Source organism: Lygodium microphyllum, chromosome 4, assembly GCF_053477565.2.
Source record: "Lygodium microphyllum isolate KBCC chromosome 4, Lygodium_microphyllum_v1.1.10, whole genome shotgun sequence".
Lineage (NCBI taxonomy): Eukaryota > Viridiplantae > Streptophyta > Polypodiopsida > Schizaeales > Lygodiaceae > Lygodium > Lygodium microphyllum.
This window is the reverse complement of record NC_141138.1, coordinates 169,586,565-169,601,343: the sequence shown is the minus strand read 5'-3', so window position 1 is coordinate 169,601,343 and position 14,779 is coordinate 169,586,565.

Genomic DNA, 14,779 nt, shown 5'->3' with positions numbered 1-14,779 from the left:
GCTGCTTGTAGCACTTGTTTCAACATGCACTACTCACCCTTGAAGCTTCAAAAGTTTGGATCATGTGGAACCACTACACTTCATCTCTCTTTTGCCCCTTCAAGCTTCTCTTTCTTGTCATTTGGATTGATTGTAATATCAAAACAATAAGTATACGAGAATTAACATTATTGTTATAAGCGTGTGATCAATAAAGGAAGAAAAAATTGATTGCAAATAACCTTTTAAGTAAATTTGGTTGTTTAAAAGACAAAAGGGTGTGTATTGGGCACCTACAAGGATACTTTTATTACAAAGAAAACAAAGGGTGATTCTCTATCACATGTTTGCTTACACTTGTTTATAACTAAGGAATATGCTAGATGTGTTCTTGCCGTAATTGTCATTGTTTGCTTTATCTTGCCTATTGATCTAGTGAGTAACTAGCATGCTAGTGGAGATAGAAACTTTTCCCTTCCTTAGGTTGGGTAATCCTCAAGATGGGGCACTTAGTGCAAAGGTTAGAGTGTTTGAGGACCCAATTATTTAAAGTAGGCACCTTGATAAAAAGGTAACATAATATTATCGTTATTTCTAGTGTTACCATGAAGTAGCTAGTAGGAAAAACAATAGTTAGGGTGATGCATGTTTTGTTTATACATTTGCATTACATCAATAGCCATAAATTGAATTTCAATAATTTGATCTATAAATTACAATACCCATTTTGAAGTGCCTCTTAATCATTATAAATCATGTGTGTTCACTTTAGGTAATTGTAGTTAGAGCTTTAATTGATTTTCTACTTTGGTTGTTGAGTGTTGAAATGACTTGTTTTTTGACTGATTTTTGTTGTTTTTGAGAGCTGAATGGTTGATTTTATGGGATGATTGGTTGATTTGGAAGTGGATTGAGAGTGTTTTGGATGATATTGATTGTGTTTTGGAAGTTCATGATGTTTGTTGATGGTTCTGTGATATTCTGATAGGTTCTGAATGGTTCTGTATACCTTCTGTTTTGTTCTGTTTTGGTCTGTTTTGTTCTGATTGTCTTCTGTAAGGAGAGATGGAGTATTGATTGATGAAGAATGAGATATTGTGAAAGCTTAGTGAATGGTTTGTGAGAGTTTGGAATGATTTGAGAATGAGTGATGTGGTTTTGATGACCTTCTGTAACCTTCTGTAGGTCTTCTGTAGAGCTTCTGTTTCTGTTCTGTTTCTGTTCTGTTCTGTACTGTAGCTGTTCTGGTACTGTTCTGTAGACTGTTCTGTATGCTTCTGTAAGTGTTCTGTGGAATGTATGTGTAACTTTGGGGAAAGTTTTCTAGCCTTGGAAAGAGGTGAATACAAGTGCAAAAGAGCTGAAAGAAGTGGAAGAAGTAGCTGTTAAAGACTCAAGAGAAGACTAGAGTGAAGTGACAGTAGTGAGCTGTGAAGAGACACTGTAGTGGCTCTGGTGACTCTTCATATCAGACATACCTCTTGGGAGGGGTATCCACGACCTAAGAGTGATTATTGAGAGTAATTTTAGAGAGATTGTAGTGAGGATATGATGTATTATTGATGGAGTGAGAGAGAGAGTCAGATATAGCCAATTCTACTCAAACAGAGTGATTGTATATGAGAGATTGAGAGAGAAGACTATGAAGATATTGAAGATGAATACTATGTGATGTATTTCCATTCAAAGATGGTGTATTCCTTTGCTTTCTTTGTTCCATTGATGGATTTTGTGAAGATGTTGAAGAATATGGTTGATTCTATTAAAAACCGTGGGAGATTTACATGATGCTGCATGAAGATTTGTTGTGCATGGTGTTCTTTTCTTCATTGTGATCATATGAAACATGATAAACAAGCTTGTTGATGTTACAAGATAGATTTTCTTGCAAGAGAATTCCCTTTTCCTTGGTGTTCCTCTCGGGGCTCCATTGGTTTAAATATATTTGGTAGTAATGTTGACATTGCGTTGTAACCACATATGATCGATAATAGTACACGATGATTACCGTTAGGATTGTATTCTTGGTTGATTATAATTACATTACAAAATATATAAAGTATTATTACAAGTGTGGTGGATGGTAAGTTACATTGAATACATTGAGATCAAAACAAGTAAATTATGAGAATCTATGTCATGGTTTGGAATGGAACTTTGGTGATACATAAGATGTGCAAGCTTACAAATACTAAAACGTAGCACATTTTTTAGAAAAATCCCATTTATATATACATATATTTAGTAATATTGGCCATATAAACTTGGGAATTAAAATAATTCAAATTGGTTAGAGTACCTAAACAAAGAATGGTTTACTTATTTGTTGTAGGGCTGTTTAACAATATTGCCCATGTAGGCTTAAAGAAGAACATTGTTCCATTTGATTTTACTTGAATGAACCTTATCTAGTATTAAATAAAGTAATGCTATTTTCAAGTTAGAAACTTTACAAAACATGGACTAAAAAGCATGTAAGATAGTATTAATGATGGAATGATGTTTTTGTTCTCTTTTTTTCCTCTTATTTATGACAATATGATGTATGAATCTTATATGTATGTCACTCATAGATCTACAAATGGAGGATGTTGCACCATGGATTTTTATCACTATCATGTGTTTCTCCCAAATCTTTTTGACTTCATTAACTTGCATGGCCTATTTTATATTAGATCAGTGTCCCTTGATAGAAATACTAGGTTTCTTTGAAGCACGTAGCTATGTTTCCATGCTACCATGTGGCAACATCACTTTCGTTGTCTTAGTCAATTTGTATCTCTATCTCTCGATTCACATTCCAACATGTAACACATGCGCACACACATATCCAACCACACATTTGCAAAGGTGCGAACACCACTGCCACACACAATATCAACCCAAACCTCCCCTTGTTTTGGTTAATTAATTCTTCACAACTTGTATTTGATCCATGACTAGTCTCTCATATAGCACCTAGGTTCCTAAGCATAAGACTCTCGTTGACTCATCTAAGGTAAATTTTTAATACAAGATGACATGATGTCAATCAGAGTGAGTTATTAACACTTGTAATGCAGACATTTTTGTATTAGTTTTTAGTAATATGGAACCTATTTGGATTACAATAGTAGATTTCCCCTTGTCTTCAAATACAATGCATTTATTGGAGCCCATGATTTGTAACATGCTCAAACATATTACTCATTTAATTTCCTTTTATGATTTTTTAAAATAATCTTAGATGAATGATACATTGAGTACTTAAAAGTCTTGAATGTCACAACGGTCTAAATTGTAGTGCAACTTCTATAATTCCCTTAGTTTTGTTTTTTGTTCACACGCACGCACGCACGCACGCACGCACGCACAGAGTATACATATGCATATGCATGCATGTAAGCACATGTACACACACGTGTGTGCACATGTACGCATACATGTACACGTGCGCATGCACGTGCACACATGCATGCATTCACACAAGTACTTGCACACACTCATACATTGCATATCATTTTGTTGTAGAATAATATATGTTCCAAGTAACAAATCTCAAAATTGGGAGAAGTGCAAATAATACTAGGTTGCTTTGCAATGTCATGAGTGACTAAGGTGGTCAAATGTTTCTAGAAGATTGGAAAGTTCTAGAAGGTTTTGGAAGATACTAGATTAACATGGAATGCTTTAAAAGTTTTCAAAATGATCTAGAAGATTTTGCAAGAAGCTAGTGCTACTATATTTTAGTAGTGATGTGTGTGAACACACTTAGGACGACAATCGGGATGCTTTTCCCCCTCTTTAGGAGGTTTTTTCCCCTTGGCCTTGTATACATGCCTATTCACTTTTAGGGCATAATTAGTCTTGTAAATGTTCTCTATTGATACCTCTCCATACACTTTGAGTTTACTTTTAGGGCATACACGTAGACTTGTAAATGTTCTCTATTGATACCTCTCCATACACTTTGATTTGTGATCTCTTTACACATGCTCTCTTAAGCATCTTCTTCTCCAAGTTGTATACTTGCATTCCTGCAATTCTAAATCCAACAATTGGTATCAAAGTGGGCTTTAACCTCTTGGATAGAGTTGTTAACACCCTCTGCTTGATTTCCTTAGAGGGAGGAGATTTGACATATGTTCATAGGTTGATAAATATTGCGAGTGAGGCCAAAGGGCTCGACGTCATCAGATTTTTGATATAGGTTCATTTTGGCCTTTGTTTGTAGTGCTACCAATACTACCTGGGCTATTTTGTCCCTTTGTGCAAAATTTTTGACAGTACTCATTTCTGTAGGTAAGAGCCCTTATAGTATTCTTTATATTATGCTACATAACACACATTGGTTTTGTGCATATTTTCCTCTGCACAGACAACTTGTGCATTGAGTGCAATCAATGGCCATGGCTGAAAACAATGATGTATTCTATATGTTGGTTGTTGAGAAAAACTTGGATCGAACAAACTATCTGCTTTGAGCTTTTATGATACATCATGCATTGGTTGTAAAGGGGCTTGGGAACATTATATGGAATTGGAAGACATCCTACTAGTGTTTTAGAAGCTGCAAGTGCTGCATAAGTAGCAAAAATAGGTGATGTTGAGGATGCCGCAAGTTTAGGTTTTGCTCCAATGGATGCTAGAGTGCCACCACCACTTCTTGAGCAGATTCATTGGGATGGTAAAAATGCAGAGGCTTATGCTTTGATTGCATTGTCTGTTAAACATACCATGATCCCACATATTCAATCATGTAAGATATCTAAGGATGCTTGGAATACTCTTGCACAATTGTATCAAGGAAGAAACGGGGCTTGTGTTGCTTACTTGCATAAGCAATTAGAACGGGAACATATGGATGACGATGGCTCCCTAGAATTTTTTTAAAACAAAGATAAAAAATATTAGGGAGCATTCGATTATTGTAGATAACAATTCACTTGTGTAGATTGTTCTCAATGGTCTTCTTAATTCTAATTTGCATCTACCTTTCATTTGATGAAGAAAGGTAATTTGAATGCTTTGTCAGTTGATGAGTTGGTTTTTGGTTTGTTGAAAAGAAGAACAATCTAGAAAAAATAGGTCCATTATGCTATTCACAAAGGACCATCCTAAATTGGCTGTAAAAGAGACTAAGAAGAAAAAGGCTGGTATGGTTGTTGCAGATGCCTCTCCTTCTAAGTTAGAATCTACAAATGTTGTACATGATTTAGAATGGGCATTTATTGTGCAATGTAATTATGACCCCTCTTTACATGATTCTTGCATATTTATTATAGATTCACACTCTGATAGTGGTGCCATGAAGCATGATACTCCTCTATGCAGTTTGTTCACTTGTGCTGAGCTTGTCCCTTGTGAGAAAATAACAAAGAGACTAGAGAGATAATAAGGTTTGTGGGGAGAAACAGACAATCTGTACAACAAACACTCCGAGAGAAGAGAAACTCAAAAATACAAGAAGAACACGATGACAATACACTGAATCATATTATGAGAAGAAAAGTTGACACAGTGGAGTTGAAGCTCAAAATATAATTACACTATCTTGTCTGAATCAGGCAATAGTACTCGTGGGAATTTGCACAATGAAGGGAGCAAAATGTAGTCCTCCGGGCAGTGGGCTATTGAAGTAATTACTAGAAGGTGAAGAACAACTGTTGATGAGGGAATGAATTGCAGTCCTTTGATGTTGTCGGAGAAGTGGAAGATAATCACCAATTGTTGAGGGAATGAAGTGTAGTCCTTTGATGTTGTCGAAGATGTGGAAGTTGATCACTAGCTATTGATGGAGCAAATTGTAGTTCTCTGATGCCTAGGAGTGGTATGGGTAGTAAAATGCAAATCCCAGAGTGTTGGAGCTATCAAATGTAGGGAGAGTATCCCAGATAATGATGCCAAGAACCAAGTGATGAAGCCAGATGCAAAGGAAGTCCCTAGGATGCAAAATGCAAATACCTATGGAATGGAGGAGGGGGTAAGAAGGTAGTCGTCAGTTGTAGAATGCTATGGCCAAGTGTAGAAAGTTGATGCTTGGCAGAGAGAAGGCATCCACATGTTGACCACAAATGCCAACAAGTTGCCAGGCTGATGGGATATGACACCAGTTGATGGAGACATTTTGGATGGAACAAACGAGAGAAGAAGATGACGCCATCTGGTAGAGACTGACACCAAGTGGAAGAAGGCTATGAATTGTGATGTTCTCCACAAGGGGTGTAGGCAGTAGCAACGTGGGAAGAGTGTTGGAGTGATGGAAGAAGAGGAGTGGAGAATGACTGAAGGAGTGGTGGTGATGACCAAAGAAGGTGGTGAATGAATGAATGAAGTGACTGCCTATTTATAAGCATAAGCTGTCTAGGGTGATGCACCACTGTGTGGGAGCCCATTGAAAAAGTGACTGAAATGTGGACACTAGTTCTTTTTGGGATGCCAATGCAAAACCCTAAACGAAATGTGTAAATTGAAGACGTGGTTTCTCAACACCACTAACTCCTCTTATCTTGTCAAAGGAAGGAAAAGTTGTGCTGATTGTTGTTAATGGCAATACTTTCACACCTATATACTAGAGATAAAAAAGAATTTGCTATTAGTTTTTGCACTCAGTAAGATCGGCTTAATTGTAAAGTTTGTTGAAGATAGACACACAATTTATGATCTTTGTTGTGTGATATGATTATTGCATCTCGTTCATTATGTTGTCCTTACTCACAAACACTCATAATGGATACAGTAACTAAAGAAAATCTTTCTCACAACTGCTGTTGACCATCATGACCCTCAACTCACCTTATCACCTTTCCCTCTCAATCCTAAGTTATTAACATGTGATAGAGTTCCCAAAGTGTTGTGCAAAGAAGGTGAGTGCATAGAAAAAGGTGCATAGTCATAGTGCTCGTGCAACTAGGGTTACTGGGTATAGCTCCTTTTTTACAAGATCAAAATATCACAAATTTTTTTAGGGATGACCAAAATGAATCCGGACCATACCATGCATGGGAAGACAATTGGACATTTTTAGAATCAGTCCTTGCACATCTTGTGGTTCAAGTGGTTGGAAAGACTTGGGAATCTTACTTGAAGACCAAATGTTTGCATATTTATAGAATATCAAATTCATGATGATGACACAAGTCAAACGATCACTTGGGAAACACGGCATGCTTGCCATGTGGCAAATGGTCGGCCATGAATTCCAATCAAATGCACACGTAGTAACATCAAATATTGACATGTGGCAAATGGGTCTCCATCATTTGCAAATATATTGGACACACACTATCCAACATCCCTCCTATGCACCGTAGGATTCGGGTTGTCAAATGCATATTTTTGTAAGATTTTTTTGTTTGCATCTAAAGCATCATACTTGAAGTGTTGAAATGACATGATATAGAGTCAATGACAAGAATCAGACATGCTACAAAGGAAGTCCCCAAGGAGTAAGTTGGAAAGGGAGCAGAGGGCACATAGTAATAGGATTCAAACTAAGAGGGGTAAAAAGAATCTATATGGATGCGCAATGGAAAGGAGATGGCACAAGATATGGAGGCTCAAGCAATCTTCCATCTTTATCTTCAATTTTCTCTTTCTTCCATTGTCAACAGTCTACATACAAAGTATCTAACTAAAGTGGTAGATACCTTTTGACCCTTAAGTCTCTTTATACACAACCTCTCTTTTATTTATGCGTACATAGGATATAGACTCAAGCTATGTCTTACTTCTCAACACTCCCCCTAAAGCTCAAAATGAGCTTGTAGATATGATACCCCAAGCACACTTCTAAAGTATTATCCATGACAACTTGGTCATTGGTTTTGGTGTGTGCCAAGTCTATCTCTCCATCCATGACTTTCTCTTTGATGAGATGGTAGTGCACTTCAATATGCTTCATCCTTGCATGGTAAACTAGGTTCTTTGCTCACATAATGTTGCTAATGTTATCACAATACATAATAACTCCACCATCTACCTCAATCCCCATATCACATTGTGGTTTCAGTCATGTCTATTGACATGATGCCAATGCTATACCTCCATACTTTGGTTCTATACTAGAAAAAGCAACTGTGGGTTGCTCCTTGTAGCTCCAACTCACCATGGCTAAGCCAAATGCAAAATCATAACCTTAGTTTATTTCCTATCCATAATACTTCCTATCTTGTCTGTATCTATATATTCAAATGATATAGGCTTGATCCCTTTCGCATAGAACAAGCCAAAGCTAACTATTTTCCTCACATATCTCAAGACTCTCCTTACTGCATCCAAATGTGACTTACATGGCTTCTACATGAATTGGCTTATCACTCCCACTAAATAACTCAAGTTTGTTCTTGTTTTGGTTAGGTAGATCAAGCTACCAAGCATCTTCCTAAACATAGTAACATCCTCAATATACTATCCATCATCCACCATCTTTATGTTTTGATCCAATGGTGTATCCACTGGCTTACATGCTATCATCCCATATTTCTCTAACATCTCCATGCGTATTTCCTTTGCACTAACCAAATTCCATGTGGAGTGTCAATCACATCAATGCCTAGAAAGTACCTCAACAATCCAAGGTCTTTAATGTCAAACTCCTTATGCAAGCCATGCTTTACTTTAGCAATTTCTCTCACGATAGTACTTGTATTGCAAGCGGCAAATCCTGAGCTTCAAGAGAAACTTGATGATTTGTTAGAGGATTTGACTACTACAGAGACAATCCATGACACGAAACAATCACAAATGCTAATTCATTCTTTGTGACACACTTATATGTGATATTGAACAAGTAATCTTCTATCCAAATCCTCAACAACTTTATTGTTGGTGGTATGTTGTGCCATCAACACTTGAGAGCGCTCAAGTGTATAATGAAAGCAATGCTCCCAATGTGGACGAGGAGTGTATGCAGGTAGAGGATGTAGATGACCACAACAACCATTCCATCCTCTTTATGTCTAACATGAAGTAAATAATGAGCCATGCTTTGTTGAAATCCCAAGCTACATAGAAGCATGCTAATCCTCTCACACCAAGATCTAAGTGTTTGCTTCAACAACCCATACAATGCATTACGTAGCTTGCATAAATAATGTGTTCCACTTAGGGTGTACATGCCCTTTTGATTGTTTTATATATACTTCCTCTTCCAATGTACCATTCAAGAAAGTATTCTTGACATCCATTTGACATAATTTCCAACCATAAATCAAAGCTAAGGTAATCACATGTCTTATTGTATTAATCTTTGCCACTAGACTAAATGTCTTCTCATAGTCTAATCCATATTTTTGTGCATAACCCTTTGTAACTAGCCTTGCTTTATATCTTTCCAATGAGCCATCCGACTTGCACTTGACCTTGTACACCCACTTGCAACCAATTGCCTTCTTGCCATAAGGCAACTCAACTAGATCCCATATCTTGTTCTTTGCCAATGCATATATTTCTTCATCCATAGCTTCTTTCCAATCTTTGCTTCTAACTGCTTCTTCAAAGAAAGTACACTCTACACGTTGAACATAAGATACCATGTCTACATATTGCATTTTCATGAAGCCATTATATGTCAACCTATCAATTGGATGCCTTACGCTATCTAATCTTCTCAACTGAGGTGCACTAGATGGTGTCTCAATTGTTCTTGCATGTGGTGTTATATACTTCCCTTTACTCTTTATTCCTAGAGCTCTCTCATATGCTAACCCAAAATCATCATCCATAGACTCATTCTCTGAACTTTCACCCATAGGCTTCTTTCTTTGTGCAATTTCTGCCTTCTTTTGTGCACTCCTCAACTTGCCACTCCATGGACTATGATTGCCACTACTTTCTTCATGGTTTTGAAGTTCAAACATATCCTCAATATGTTGATTTCTTTAACCATTTTTTGTTGAAAATTTCTTTCCGTAGCATAATAAACATTGATCTCATAAGCATCCATCTCAATTGTAGCTTTCGGTCTATACCAAGACTCATACTTATTGAATCTTATATCCCTGCTTATGTTCACCTCTGTGTGACATGACCATAATATTTGTAACCCTTCTTCTCATTTGGATAGCCAAGGAAAATGCATTTGATAGCCTTTGGTTCCATCCTTTTCCTCAAATCATCAAGGACATGAACATAGGATACACAACACCCTAAGATAAGTAATGCTAGGTGTTCTTCCATATATATTCTCATATAGAGACATGTAATGAGTCAAAGCTATAGGTGTTCGGTTCATAATATGGATTGAAATAAGTACTTTCTCAACCCAATAAGTCAAAGGCATATCCATTTGATTCATCATAGGCCTTGCAACTTCTACAATGATCATGTTCTTTCTTTCTGCAACTCCATTCTACTATAGTGTATATCTGCATGTAACCTGTCCCTTGATCCCATGATCTCTCAAATAGTAAGAGAACTCATTGACATATATTAACATCCATTATCCAATATCAAGAATTTTATGTAACTCCCAAATTGCTTTTCTGCCATGGCTTTAAACTCAAAACTTTTCAAAAGCCTCACTTTTATGTTGCAAAAAGTAAGCCCATGTCATCCTGTAGAAATCATTAATAAAAGTGAAACAATCTAACATGGAACACAAATATGGGAACGTACCATTTTCAAAGGATAAGTGCTCACTTCCCCCCTCTTTGAAAATGGGAGTCTAGATTTCTTCCAAACTAACAAGCCTCACATACATGAATTTAAATAGCCAAATTGCGGAAACCCATGAACAACCTATCTAGATTGCATTTGTTTAAGCCTTTGTAAGTTTACATGCCTAATTCTTCTATGCCATAATTCAACATCTTTATCTTGTCCATGTCCAATCTCAACACACATAAAACTTTGTATGATGGGAGTTCTCTCATCCAAAACAAACAACCTTCCTTTCTTTTGACCACGAGCAACCAAGCTACCAAGTTTTCCATTCCTAAACTCTTTAATGAAACAACATATTTGTTGGAACCTTACTTGTAGCCCTCAATCAGCCACTTGATCCAATTGAAGCTAAATTTTTAGTGATGGTAGGCCCATACAAAAAATCCCCAAGCTTATTCTCTGCCCCATCTCTAGTAATCAAAGAAACACTACTAATATGAGTTATTTTATGTGATATGACATTTCCTATAGATGAGTACTCTTCAATATGCATTTATTTATTTCTATCAAACCATTCTGCATTATGTATCATATGGTTTGTAGCATCCTCTCTATGGAGATGCAACATACTACCAAGCTCCATAGCAAAGAGATGACCTCTATGTGATGAACCACCTCTAAAACCATAGCCACCAACACCATTATATCTACCTACATAATGTCCAAACTAGGTCCTTCCTTGACCCTAGATATAACATTCTACTTATGATAGCACTCTCTCCCAAAGTGACCAAACTACCCATGGTAATGACATGCACCATCTCTATATGGACTAGAGCATGCTCTGCCTCTAGAGTAGGATCTCTCCTTCCCTCTAAGTATAAAATTACCACATCTAAAAGTGCTATTACCATGTGCAAAGCTATCTACATGACCATATGAAGATGCTCTAGCTCTAGATGAGCTATTGTAACTTCTCAGATGATAAAATACACTATCCTAGCTTGCATTCTTTCCACTACTAGATGCATTAAGGCCTAAGTTAATTTCTTTCATAAATATATAAAAACACTAACTCCTCAAGGTCAAGCATAGAGATTTCTCTAAAAAAAATGGAGGTATCAAGGGACTTAGGTGCAAATCCAAGCCCATTTAAGATAATAGATACCAAATCATCATCATTAACTAGTGCATTGATCAAAGCAAGATCCTTTGCAATCTACTTTATTTCTGCCACATAGTCACTAATGCTTTTGATTCCTATACCATGCACCATGCAATATCTACATTAGCTATATCTTTCTAGTCTATGTGTAAGTGTCATACATTTTCTCAATGATCTCCCAAGCATCTTTGCATGTACTAACCTTCTTGATGTGCAAAATCAATATCTTTGAAATGCATAAGATATCCAACGCAAGACCTTCTTGTTTTTAGCTGTCTAGTCCTTGTATGCCTTCTTTTGTTTCCCCATGGGCTCATTAGAAAGTTCAAGGCATCCATGTTCAACTATAATGAGGTCCCATAGACCTGTCTCCCATTAAAAAATTCACCATGCGTGGTAAATCATGCACTATAGTTGTCCTTAGTCAATTTGTCACCAACAATTTAAGTAATTTGTGTGGTTTTTGATATTATAACAGCTATAGTTTCAAAAAAACTAGTATTATGTAATGTGTTGAACCATTATTCAAGCATATGAACAAGTCCCGAGAATCAACCACTCAAATTTGAGACCAAAAAGCATTCAGAATAGTGAAGAAAATACACATAAATTGAGTTTCACTACTATGGCTATCATAAGTGTCCAATTACTATCACATGCATCCATACCTCAATTTGTTCCACTCCTTGATCCAAATCTTTTGCTCCTACACACCTGCTCTGATATCAACTAAAAAGAATCGATATGGATGTGTGATGGAAGGGAGATGGCATAAGATATGGAGGCTCAAGCAATCTTCTTCTTCTTCTTCATTCTTCTCTTTCTTCCATTGTCAATAATCTACACACAAAGTATCTCACTAAAGTGATAGATACATTTTGACCCCTAATTCTCTTTAGACACATCCTCTCTTTTACTTATGAAAACATGGGATATAGACTTAACCTATGTCTTATTTCTCAACAAAGGGAGCAATCCACCAGAGGTTATTTCTAAGCATGGAAGCCCTCAAAGGAGAGAAGACACATATCTCCACTTAGAAATGGATAATGAACCCATCAACCAAGGAAGGACACACTCAAGGGGATAATTTCAAGAATGGCCATGCAGCCCTAAGAAAACAACTCAAGGCCAAGATCAAGTAGAACCTCGAGGATCAAGTGAAGTTCAAGGCGAAGTAGACACTCGGGAAGGAGGTCAAGGCTAAGTTCCTAGTACACCATGGACATTATGATAGGTTTAGCAGCTCCACTCCCCAACACAATGACCTTAGAGGGCAAGACCCAAAGGACTAGAAATTTTGGAAAGGGTAATAAGAAGGGATTCAGAATACCCATGGACTGCTTATTACTTCAATCGTTTCAAGCCAAGGGCAATGGCTACCTCTCACATAGGCATGCACGCTCTCACACCTATGAGTGTAGTGAGCTTACCTTCATGCCAGATCAAGTTGCCTTCTCCCACAAGCTCTCTAGTAGCTCCACGATCCAAGGTGCAAGCTTGATCTTCAAACTCCAAGCTCCATGCTCCATTGTTGCACATGAGACAAGAGAAGAGAGGAGAAGAAGAAGAAAGGAGAAGATGGAGAGCTTCTCCACCACAATCCCTCACCCTCACATACTCACTTCCTCACTCCCTCACACTCCCTCTCTCTTAAGCACAAGCATAAGCAGTAACAAGAAGAAGAAGAAGAACAGAGCTAGTTTTGGCCACATACAAGAATGGTCTTCTTCCTTCACTTTTTTCCTTTTTATGCATACCCTACTCCTCTTGGGTGCCCATCCCTTCTTTACATGACCAGCCATTTTAGCTTAGGTCCTCTTTCCCTATTCCCATCATGTTTACATTGTTCCTTCACTCATGCCCGTAGACATTTACAAATTGCACAAGAGGGAGCTTGGCACTCTTTTACAAGGATTTAAGGTGCCCTTTTATATTTAAAATGCACCTTTCCCCTTTTGCACTTGCCTTGAACTTTTGAGTTTGCTTCTTGCACTTTCGGCCATTTTCCTTCTATTTTTCTATTGGGACATCTTTTTTCGTCGTCCTGCATCTTTTTTATTTTCTTTTGCTTTTCTTTCTCTTTCTTTGCATTGGGGTTAACAACAACCCTTCTAGCTGAGTGCTAGTCCCATGGCACTTGTTGGTGAGGGCTCAAGCGGTTGAAGGTTTGCCATGTGGGTTGATAATGGGGCTTTGGGGAGATTGGTTGTGGAGAAGAAGCATAACAAAATGGATGAGAGGTTGTGGAGACTGAGTATAGATTGGTGGGTGCGTTCAAACTACATGGTATGCCTATGAGAATAGTATCAGACCGTGATTCGAAGTTTATGGGCAACTTCTGGAAAAGTCTTTCCTTGCTCCATTTTGACTACTCAAGTACACTTACTCGTACATCTGATTGATGAGATCGCAATTTGTGGGGTAGTTCATGCAAGGTGGATGTTTTTTCTAGAGCACTTTATGAAAACCCTAAAAGATTTTGTAAGGCAAAATGCACGGCCCGAGGGAAGCATGGGGCTGAGGGTTGGTTAATGCAATCATCCCTTGTACAAATATTTGAATATCTTACTAAAATGGACCCCTCTTTACCATGACTATAGAAAGATGATGAAGATTTGAGGATGACCTCTATAATACCTCAAGGAAAAGGAAGAAGCAAAGTGCTAATGAAAGAGGAACTTCGTAAGTTAAATGTATTTTGTGTACTTAACAGCAAAGTAATGAGCAAATGGGTGACACTATATAAAGAAGCAAGGGCAAGAAGAGTAAGCGAAAGGCAAGCATTTCGTGCTATACATGGACGTAATGTCCCATATCCAAAACATTTAAGTGCGCTTCCATGTTATATTGATATAGATTGGCTACATGAAAAAATAGAGAAGATGGAAAAAGAGGAGGTGATGGATATATCGCAAGAGGAGTGGGAATACGCACGAGGTTGCTTATCAAATGTGAGACATACTTATAATTAAATTATCTTTAGTTATATATGATATAATAATTTCACATGTTTCATCTTTAACTAAATCATTAATATGATCTCAACAA